Source organism: Coenobita brevimanus, chromosome 45, assembly GCF_032717465.1.
Source record: "Coenobita brevimanus isolate Jiangsu-jjx chromosome 45, ASM3271746v2, whole genome shotgun sequence".
Taxonomy (NCBI): domain Eukaryota; kingdom Metazoa; phylum Arthropoda; class Malacostraca; order Decapoda; family Coenobitidae; genus Coenobita; species Coenobita brevimanus.
The window spans coordinates 10,049,554-10,061,795 of record NC_136998.1 but is presented as its reverse complement, the minus strand read 5'-3'; positions in this window follow the sequence as shown (position 1 = coordinate 10,061,795).

Here is a 12,242-nt window from a genome sequence, read left to right as displayed (position 1 = left end):
CATCTAGCTCTGATGATTTTGATGTGGCTAAAAATGTTAAACTTGTCCCTCCTTTTAATGAATCTGATTTAACAAAGTATTTTCAGTTGTTTGAGAGGGTAGCTACAGGTTTTAATTGGCCCACAAAGTATTGGCCAGTACTCATTCAAACTGTTCTCACCGGTAAAGCTCAAGTAACTTATGCATCTTTGCCTCAGGATCAATCTGATAATTATGATGTAGTTAAGAGCTTGATTCTTAAGGTCTATGAGCTTGTTCCTGAAGCTTATAGAGTAAAATTTAGGACAACTTATAAGCAAGATAAGCAATCCCATGTTGAGTATGCAAAAATCAAAGAAGATCTGTTAGAGCAGTGGTTATATTCTAAGAATGTGGATTCTGATTTTGGTAAATTTAAGCAGATAATTTTGCTGGAGGACTTCAAGAGGTGTATTTATATAGATGTAAGCCTATATCTTGATGAGAAAAGAATAGACAATTTGTCTGATGCTGCAGTTTTAGCTGATGAATATGTTCTCACTCACAAGAGATATTCTAAAGAAAAAAGGAAAGCTGATAGTAAGTACGTTGCCTCTACTCAGAGTACAGGTAACAGGAAAGAGAATAAAGATGATGTTTCTCAGGAAGTAAATATCAGCTTCACCTCTAGATTTCAGAAACGTAAATGTACTTATTGTAGTAAGCTTGGTCATACTACGGAGAAATGTTTCAGGAGACAGGGTGATGTGAACAAAAAGGAGTCTTTAAATATTCAGTCAATTGGTCTAGTGTCCACTCTAGAGAGTTCCCAGAATTCCTTAACTGAGTTAACTGAACCTGCTTTGAGGGGTAACTTAAATTCTCATGATGGAGCTCCTCTTTTGAGCAGTAACGTGGGTGACACTCTCAAGAGTTCATGTGCTAATTTCCTGTCTGATGGTTTTGTCAGTCCTCTGGACAGTAATGACAGGAAATCAGTTAAAATATATCGTGATACAGGTGCTTGCCATTCCCTTATGCTGACCAGTGTTCTAGGCTCTAATGTTAATTCCTCTGATGAAACTGTAATCTTACAAGGTGTAGGGAATAATTACTTCTCTGTCCCTCTGTGCAGAGTGAATTTAGAGTCTGGTTTTGTTAATGGTTCCGTTATGGTTGGGTTGGTTGAGACACTCCCAATGTCAGGTGTAACTTTCTTACTTGGAAATGATATTGGTGGAAGTCAAGTGTGTCTAGCTCCTCAGTTGTCTAGTGAGCCAGTGGCTGCGGCCCAGGATTGTGATGTCCCTGATGTGTTCCCTGCATGTGCTGTCACTAGGGCTAAGTCTAAAGTTACTGGTGATTTAGAGGATAATGATAATGATGATGTTATTCTAGCTGACACTTTTCTTGCTAATTTGGACCACTCACCAGATGAGGCAGTACCCCGTAGTGTTGATAATTTGTCTCGTCAAGAGTTGGTTGAGTTGCAGGTTGCTGACCCAGAGTTGAAAGGTCTAGCTAACTCTTCTTACAGTGAAGAAGAGTCAGCCGGTGCTTCTACTTGTTATTATATAAAGTCAGGAGTACTTATGAGGAAGTGGAGACCCCCAACAGCATCAGCCGACTGTGAATGGGAGGTTGTACATCATGTTGTCATCCCTCGTGTTTGTAGGCAGGATATCATTAGAGTGGCTCATGATTCCAGTTTGGCAGGACACCTTGGAGTGAGGAAGACTGTGGCACGCATTTTGAAACACTTCTACTGGCCAGGTATCTTCAGGGATGTTTCCTGGTATTGTAAGTCTTGTCACACCTGTCAAGTTGTGGGGAAGTGTAATCAGACCGAAAAGGTTGCACCTCTAGTTCCCATTCCTCCTTTTGAGGCGCCTTTCACCCGTGTGTTGGTGGATATTGTGGGCCGTCTTCCTAAGACTTCTTCAGGATTTTCTTATGTGTTGACCCTGATTGATATGGCTACTCGTTGTCCTGAAGCCATTCCACTTAGAAATATCTCAGCAAAGAACGTGGTTAAGGAAATGCTAGGGTTCTTCAACAAGTTTGGTCTGCCCAAGGAGGTACAGTCTGACCGGGGAAGAAATTTCATGTCAAATGTTTTCAAGCAGTCTCTGAAAGAGTTGGGCATCACCCAGATCAGATCTTCAGCTTACCATCCCCAGACCCAAGGAGCGTTGGAGAGGTATCATCAAACACTCAAATCGATGCTCAAGAAATACTGTTTGGAACATCAGAAAGACTGGGATAAAGGTCTTCCATTCGTTGTATTTGCCACAAGAGAATCTCCAAATGAATCACTGGGCTTCTCACCCTTTGAACTACTGTTTGGCCATGAAGTAAGAGGACCCCTTAAGCTACTCAAGGAATGCTGGCTGTCGGAGGAAGATGACGTCAACCTGCTGGAGTATGTGATGAAGTTCAAAGAACGGCTGTCCACTGCATTACAGCTGGCGAGAGAGAATTTAGGAGCTGCTCAGGAGAAGATGAAGACTTGGTATGATAAGAAGTCCAGGTTACGCCACTTTCAGCCAGGAGATCAGGTTTTGATTCTGCTACCGGTTCATGGGCAACCTCTTCAAGCCAAGTTTAGTGGTCCTTATTTCGTGGACAAGAAACTCAGTGATGTCAACTATGTCATTGCCACACCAGATCGTAGAAAGAACAAGCAACTTTGTCACATCACCATGCTAAATTTATATCACAGGCGGGACGAAAATAATCCAGTCTGCACTGTAGCTGTTCCACCCGAGTCTGCAAGTGAAGCTTTCCCATGCAGTATGAGCCTGAGTGATAGTTTGGGGAAGAATCCTGATATCATGAATGATCTCCAGACAAAGCTTTCTCATCTACCTCCCGAGGAAAGGCAGGAGTTTTCGGCATTACTGCAGGAGTACCCGCAAGTGTTCCGTGCCACTCCAGGAAGAACCACTGTGTTGATGCATGATGTCGATGTTGGAGACGCAAAGCCAATTAAATTGCCTCCTTACCGTGTGAACCCAGTGAAAGTTCCTCTCATCCAGAAGGCGCTTGGCTACCTGTTGGACCACAAGATGATTGAGCCCTGTCAGAGCGAGTGGAGTTCTCCTGTCACTCTGGTCCCTAAGCCGGGTGGGTCACAGCGGCTTTGCATCGACTACAGATGTGTTAATCAGATAACCAAAACAGACACTTACCCTCTCCCTCGTGTGGAAGATTGCATAGACAAGATCGGAAAGGCTAGGTACATAAGTAAGTTTGATTTGTTAAAGGGATACTGGCAAGTACCTATGACTGAACATGCTAGGGAGATCTCATGTTTTGTAACACTAGGAAAGACTTTTGCATGTTCTGTAATGCCATATGGTATGAAGAATGCACCAGCCACATTTCAGAAGCTCATGAATGTTGTGACAGAGGGTTTGGCAGGGTGTGTTGTTTATATTGATGATGTATTAATCTTCAGTGACAACTGGAAAGATCACCTATGCCATGTCAGTAAATTTCTTGAGCGTTTAGTTCAGGCTAATCTTGTAGCTAATTTATCATAGTGTGAGTTTGGTCAAGCTAAAGTTCAGTACCTTGGGTACGTAATTGGTGATGGACATGTTGCACCACCAGCAGCTAAGGTTCAGGTTATAAGTGATCTTCCCAGACCTAAAAGTAGGAAAGAGCTACAAAGATTTTTAGGAATGGTAGGTTATTACAGGAGATTTGTTCTTAACTTTTCAATTCTTGTATCACCACTTACAGACCTACTGAAAAAGGGAGATAAATTTGTCGGGACCGATAACTGTGAATCCTCTTTCAACAAACTTAAAGCTATCCTATTAAGTCAGCCAGTGCTCGCTACTCCAAATTTTGCTAAGCCTTTTAAGATGGCTGTTCACGCAAGTGATACAGGAGCTGGGGCTGTTTTGCTGCAAGAGGATGATCAGGGTATTGAACACCCTGTATCTTATTACAGTAAGAAATTCACTCCACCTCAAAAGAACTACTCAACTATTGAGAAAGAGCTTTTGGCCTTGATTTTGGGTTTACAGCATTTTTCATTTTATTTGTGTTCTGGTTTTGACCCCATAGTCATTTATACCGATCATAAACCACTGAAATTCCTTAGTAAGTTTAAAGATAAAAATCAGAGATTGACAAGATGGAGTCTACTTCTTCAGGAGTATTCATTAGACATACAACATGTCAAGGGGAAAGAAAATGTTATTGCAGATTGCTTATCTAGACTTTAGACAGATTGTTTTAGAGTAATAAGAAATTTCCTTTGTAAATTTCTTTTTCTTTGTAGGGAGGTGTTACGTAGCCTATGATTTCATCATCCTTTGTGTAATTCTAACGTACAGTGTGCTGCCTGTTTGATCACGAGCGTGTTCTACCTCACTCCCACCCTTCTACCGTTATAGTTGAGTAAGTCGTTCTTTCTGTTGTTCAGAGCGGGATTGTCAACTCTTTGTCCCCATGGCTTCATTTGCGCGTCCTTCTTACAAGTTGTATCAAGCTCTGCCGGCCCCTATATAATGAGCTCAGTCTCTACATTATCGCCACTTAGATCTACTCCTCATTTTGTTCACATCTCTGTCCTCCCCTGTACAGGTGTTATTATTATGAGTGCTCAGGAAGTCTCCAGCCATCTAGCAGCTGTGTAATTTGAGTATAAGTGATATTGCATTTTTTCTTGTACTGTGTAGCATAAGGTGTTAATTCTTAGGCCTAGTAAGGTTTTTGTGGTTAATGTAAGGTTTTATGTCAGTCATTTTTGATAATATTTTGTATCTGTAATAATTTACCTTGCATTAATTGAGCATTACCCAGTGTATTTTCATTTTATCAGGGCTGACTTAGATAAATTTACTCTTGCTACTTTCGTGTTAATAGAGGCAATTGCAGTTAACCATATATTTAACCTGTTTTTTGCCATTACATTATCCTTATGAGTCCTGAATGTTTTGTTGTTAGTTTGAGCATTAAACTTTAACTTGTAATTTTACCTAACTCTTTTGTTTTGAACCTGGAACTTTACGGGACAGTAGTGATTTTTTAGTGTTCTCACTTAAAGTGTACATTATCTTTCTCTGTTCCATAACAATATATATATATATATATATATATATATATATATATATATATATATATATATATATATATATATATATATATATATATATATATATATATGTATATATATATATATATATATATATATATATATATATATATATATATATATATATATATATATATCTATATCTATCTATCAATCTACCAATCTATCTATCAATCAATCAATCTATATATATATATATATATATATATATTTATATCTATCTATCTATCTATCTATATATATATATTTATTTATTTATATATTTGCAAAAAGGGGGGGGGGGAGGCATGGCCGCATGGTCCCCTTCCTCGGTACGCCACTGATTGGTGTGGTGGCAGCAACAGCAGTGATGAAGGGAATACGGGATGGCAGTGATAGTAATGATGGTGGTAGTGGTGTGGATATGGTGGTATTTGTACGTGTGGAGGTGTAAGGTGGTAATGTTGGTGATTGTGACTGTTGGATATGCTGTCGATGATGATGGGAGTGAGACTGTTAGTGATGATGAGTGTGACGGCAATGGTGGTGGTGGGAAGGATGATGGTAATAGTAGTGATGGCGTTAGAATGCACTGCGGTACTGGGGGTAGTTGTAGTGGTGGTGGTGATGGTCATAGTGATGGAAGTTGATACTGATAGTTCTGATTAAAATAGTGACAGTTGTAATATTATACTCCGCTCCAGCCTACTTCTACGTAGACTCACACCTTTTCCTAACAGTGGCCTCTAACTGATTTAGCTAATGTTCTTTCTGTTGGTGATATGCCACATAATATGCCCATAATGAATCGTAAATATGCATTGATCCTTTGAGTCTCGCATGGTGACTAAGAGGGTACAGCTCCACGAACGAGTACAGAAGGTGGTCGAGTCAGTATAGAGATTGTTTATTGTCCAAATAGACGAGACTTCGACTCACAGTTGGTCCAGGGAAGATTTTAAGGATTTGAACTTTATTAAAACAGACTTTATTAATCTACCATAAGAAACCGATATGTCGTAAAAACACTTCCACCAATACTATTGCACCAGTTCTGTATGTAACAAACAAAGCATGTATTCATTATGGACGGAGAGTGTTAGAGCCAAAGTGATTACATGTGAAGGGATATGGTGTGTTGAGTTGCTGGGTCTTAGATAATGGGCTGTTAAACAATGCCCCGAGTCAAAAACATAAGAAAAACGTTGGCTGGAGTGGCATTAGTGACTGTGGTAATTGCTGCCTCAGAATGCAGTGACGGTGGTTCTAGAAGCGGTGGTGGTTGTGATGATAACTGTGACGATGGCAGTACCTGTGGCACTGGTGGCTATGACAATGTCAGTGGTTGTAGTTGTTGTAGTGGTGTTGATGGTAATAGTGGTGAAGGTATTCGTTGAAATAGTGGTGCTGACGGTGGTAGTGGTGGTGAGAAGGTAATTGTAGTTGTTTGGGTTCTGATGGTTATTACAGTAGTGGCTGTTGTAGTGATTGTGGTTGTGGAAAATATGGTGGCAGTTGTGGTCCTGTTGATATTGATAATGGTGTTGGTGATGTTGACAGTAGTGATGGTGTGGATGTTGGTAATGTCAACAGGGTCATGGAGACAAGACGGAGTGGTCGTGATGATGACAATAGAAGTGGTTGTTATGAAGAGTCTGTAGTCTGCAAGTGGTTATGAGTATTTGAGTGGCGATAATCTGGTAGTGTAAGTGACAGTGAAGGTGGTGCTGGTGGCAGTGTAGTTAGCCCGAGTACTGTCGCCAATGCTAAGGAGGCAAAATGGTGCTTAAACAAATATAGTAATGAAAGTAGAAAGAGTGAAGGCGCAGGCAGTGCTGTTAATGTCGCCAGAGTCAAGGGGATAAACTATACCACAATCATACTAATGGCAACAGCAGTAATCGTGGAGAAAGTGGTGATGGTGGTCACAGTACCGGTAATCTCGGGAGTGTCAAGAAGGTATGACAGTACTTATATAAATGCAGTGGTGGTGACAGTAGTTATAGTGGTTGTGGTCCTCGAAGTGGCAGCATTGGTAGTGCCGCTAATACCGGTGGTGACAAGGGGGCAAGACAGTGCTTATACAATGGTAGTAATGGGGACAGTATAGTGGCGGTGGTGCTGTTTCTGGTGGTGGCAGTTGAGACAGTCATGCCACTAGAGCCACGGTAGCATGAGAGTGATTACACATGGTAATGGTGGGAGTTTTGGTGGTGGAGGTGGTAATGGAGATAGTAATGTTGACAGAGCCAGCGATGCCGCCTGGGTTAAGTGAATAAGTCAACGGTTATGCACAAAAATTTCTAAGCCAGGGGTGCTGGAGAGGGATGACCTCACGCAGTAACACCGATATAAGTAGGAAATTCTACTGGTTAGTTCTACACATGTCTCGCAGCTCCCTACCTATCCGCCAAAAGGAGAACAGTGCTTTGCAGGAAGAGACCAGTGTCAGCTATCCACCAGGTTTACTTTTAGATGAGCTTGGAGCCACTACAACAAAGGACAGTCCATTTAGCTTGTGAAATGCGTGGCTGCACTTCCCCAAACGTAGCACGGCATCCAGTGAAAATATATTCTCCCATTGGCCATAGGATTAGTAAATGAAAGCATTGTGGATCATTTTTGTACTCAAAGTAACGGCTGAAGAAAAGGGCATCATGGCAACAAAAGTGAAAAAAACGTTTTCTTTTCACCACGATAATATCTAGTATCATCATCATTCATCATCATCATCCGGACCTCCTTTCCTACCCAAGGGCAGGGTGAGGAGTAGCAATGTCCAGAGAACGCAAATTTGCCCAATCCAATGGGCTACGCTTCTATTCACTCATCATCCAAGCCCCCGGACTCCTGGCTCTATCGGATACGCCAAGAATCATTCACCATGTTCTGTAGCTTCACATAAACTTATCCGATTGAGTCAGTCTAGTATAATGGAATAAATCCTTTTGCACTAATAAATTGTTAAATAGGTCATTGTTCAGCAAGGGTTAGTGAAGCCTGCTCAAAACATTTTAAAAATGGTCTCACGTATGTTAAGTAAAATTATCTGGTGGCAGAAAGACATAATGTAAGGTGTAATTTTAAAGGGGTTTATATGCAGCTGGTAATGTCTTTTGTGCAAAAGCTTATTTAAAACTGAATAAACCGTGCAGTGGTAGCAATTAAAACACGTTATATGAAATTATTTCATCGTGCAGGAAACCTCTCTCAAGCTAAAAAATAAAAATATTCCAGCGGTAACCTGAATGGAATATCAAAAATTCCATATACGGATGTAGATTGTGTCACCTACAATATTGTTGACAGAGAGAAACGTTTTTCCAGAATATTGACGATGAAGTGGGTGTTGTCCAGATTTATCATAGCCTCCATGATCAGGAAATTTGCCTCAATGTTCACTGTATCAAATGCCGGACTCCGTGCGAACAATTTAGAGAGAGATTACTAAAGGTTGCGGTTATACCAGTCTTGCAGCGCACTTTCACCCATCAGTCCATCTCAACTGCAAGGAATTAGCCGATACTCTTACTTCTTCATGAATGCACAAGGTCAACACAAGAACTGTCTTCCAAAGTGTGCATTACCCTCTGTCTGTCACCCCCAATCTTTTAAATGAATGTATGCAGACATCTCGAAATGCATGATCCTGAGTTGGGCTTATTTCGGCTTTTCTTGACAAGACAAAATTTTCAGGCTTTCGCCCTCTGACTCCGTCTTCTCCACATAAACAGTAAAACCAGAAAGAGAAAAAACAGAAAAAATAGGCAGTAATGGTAGAACATAGAGCAGAGTCCTAACTTCGGCTGTGTCTCTCAAGAGAGATTAAATATTTAGTTAGGCCGAAAGGACCTTGGGTGGGTGTGGCCGTGAATTATCTATAAGGCACAAAACGTGGAGAACACTAAAAAATAATGCTAACACAGAAAGCCGAAGACCAACTTTGTGTTCATTTCCCAAAAGAAATGACAATGTTAAGTCTGGTGTGGAGCACATATCCCGTTCTGATAATACTTAAACGAGGCCATCTTCATGCCTGCCTCCACACGTTATACCGTAATTGATATGAACAGGATAGTGCTGTACAGTGATCCAGCCATGGTGAAGTAAACAAGAGAGAGAGAGAGAGAGAGAGAGAGAGAGAGAGAGGTTTAAACCATTTGCAGTATTCTGATAATCAGTGGACTAAATTAGGCCTACTACCATAACGTCCCGTGCACACATACACACACACATAATAACTCACACGCACACACACAACTCACGCACACACACACATAATAACTCACACACACACACACACACACACACACACACACACACACACACACAGAAAGAGAGAGAGAGAGAGAGAGAGAGAGAGAGAGAGAGAGAGAGAGAGAGAGAGAGAGAGAGAGAGAGAGAGACTATTCATAGCCCCGTGAAAATATTTTTCCAAATAGAATTTAGCTTTGTCTGCGTGAAAGGCGTCCATGTTGTTGAGAAGGTGAATATTTTGTGGCAGGCATCGTGGGATGCAAGAGTGGAATGTGGTGCACAGTGCAATGAGGACAGTGGAAAGAGAATGACAGTTGAATGTGGATGAAGGTGTAATGCGGAGGACAGTGCAGTCTGTATGACTGAAATATAGACAATTGGGAATTTTGAAGACATTTCTCCGTACTTCATTGTCCTCCACATTCCATTATCCTCCACATTCCACTGCTCTCCCCATCCAATTGGCCTCCTAATTCCACCGTCATCCACACTCTACTGTATTCAATATTTTACAGTTATCTTCATTCCCCTTCCCTATGCATTCCATTGCCCTCCACACTCCATTTTCTTCCACATTTAGTTGTTTGCACCTTCAACTCTCTTTCCCACATCACTGTCTTCCCCATTTCTCTGTTCCTCATTCCATTATCCTCTAATTTCCAGTGTTCTCCATGTTTCATTGCTTCTCATTCCACTATCCTACAAATTCCACTGTTCTCTACATTTCAGTCTTCTCAATCCACTGTCCTTCACATTCCACTGTCCCGCACTTTCCAGTCCTTCACATTCCACTCTCCTCCATGGTCCACTGTCCTTTACTCGACTGTCCTTCCCACCTCACTGTCCTCCCCATTCCACTGTCCATCCATTCCACGGTCCTTCCCATTCCACGGTGCTATCCCTTCCCATTCCACGGTGCTATCCCTTCCCATTCCACGGTGCTATCCCTTCCCCTGTTCTCCCCATTCCATTGTCTTCCACATTCCGCGGTCCTTCACATTCCACTGTCCTCCCCATTCCGCGGTCCTTCCCATTCCATCGTCTACCACATTGCACTTTTGCAGCCCCTGTTATCCGCCTGTAACAATAGCATTACTTTTAAGTTTCAAGACTGAAATATTTTATAGAAGTGAGTAGAAATTGCTGCGCGCGCGCGTGCGTGTGTGTGTGTGTGTGTGTGTGTGTGTGTGTGTGTGTGTGTGTGTGTGTGTGTGTGTGTGTGGAGAGAGAGAGAGAGAGAGAGAGAGAGAGAATGTAGGAAGCATAGGTAACATGAGGCTTGGTGGCCCTTGACAAAGTTACCTGTTGGGAAAAAAGAAAAAAGACTGATTCTACGAAGATCTGACGAACATGTAAGAGAAAAGGATAGAACAGAGGAAAGGTCCCCCACTCCAGCTACCACACCATCCGGATAGACTGGGAGGAAAAAGAAAAACACCGTATTTGTTAGAAAGAACAAACATGGAGATTTTTATAGGAGATGAAGAAGAGGAATGGATATGCACTGTGTAATATCTATTCTACGGATTTGTAAAAGAAACGCAAACAATCATCGAATGTTCCCGTTTTTAAGGAAACGTCTCACAGTCATCACTATACAGTTCAACCTGGAAATCTTACTAAGTCAGTTATAGCCTAGGGTCTAAAAATATTTTAAAATGTATCAACAGATTTTTCACTCACTGCTCTTGTTGATAATCTATGCCATTGTTCCACTATGCAAATATTAAAGTAGTTTTTCACTATATTAGTGTTTCATACCTTACTTCTGAGTTTCAATCCATTATTTCTGTCCACAGTATCAATAAGTTCTTCGAACAAATTGTCATATCTAACATCGTCACATTTGTTAAGAATTATACATACTTGTATTATTTCACCTCAGAGTCGTCGCTTTTTTTTAAAGAGAGAGAGAGAGAGAGAGAGAGAGAGAGAGAGAGAGAGAGAGAGAGAGATTTCTTTTTAGTTGCTATTCGCAGGGTAAAGCTCGCAAGGATGGTATCACTTATGTGGCTCTGCACTGCACTCTCCTGGCCCTGCCTTCGTCCATACGATTCGGGGACCATTGTTGAACTCAGTATTCAAGGTGTGGTCAAACTAATGACAAATAATGCTTAGAGACTGTAGGAGGCGTTTTATGATCAAAGTTCCTTGGGATGAAGCCGAACTTTTGTCGGTCTTGTTATAGGCTGATGTACACTATTTTAAGTTTCTAAGGTCGTTCATGATAATAATTTCAAATTCCTTCCACACCTTTACTTCCGTCAGTGGGATACTGAACATATGATATTCATATTTAATGTTTTTGTCGCCAAAGTACATATCCATACATTTATCCACATTAAACGTCATCTGCCATTTTTCACCTCAATTCACAAGTTTATCCAGGTTGTTTTGCACAGATTCACAGTCTGCTTTCGGAAACACAATACTTTGCCTCAATAGTCGTGTCATCTGCGGACTTCGATACCTTATAAACGAGTCCATTTTCTGGGCCATTGATAGTGAAAGAAATTGGTCCTAGAACTGGCCCTTGAGGAATTATGCTTATTACTTTTAGGCAATCTGTTGAGTAACCATTTTTTACTACACACTGCTTGTGATTAACCAGTCACCAATCCATGAACATGCTTTGTTAGCGCAGCCGTTGTCTTTTAGTCTTTCTAGCAGTTTTAGATAGAAACCTTTGTCAAATGCTTTCTGAAAATGAAGGTATATGACATCCGGCGGTACTTCTGTGCCCCAGTTGTCGTATATGATTATAAAATATTAAGTAAATTTGAAAGGCATGATTTGTTATAATGAAACACGTGTTGATTATCTGTTGTACATTATACTTATTAAGGTACACAAAACATTTATCTCTAACAAATTTTCCAAAAAGTTGCATAGAACTGATGTTAGACTTAATGGGTAGCAGTTTGTGGCCTTTTTTAAA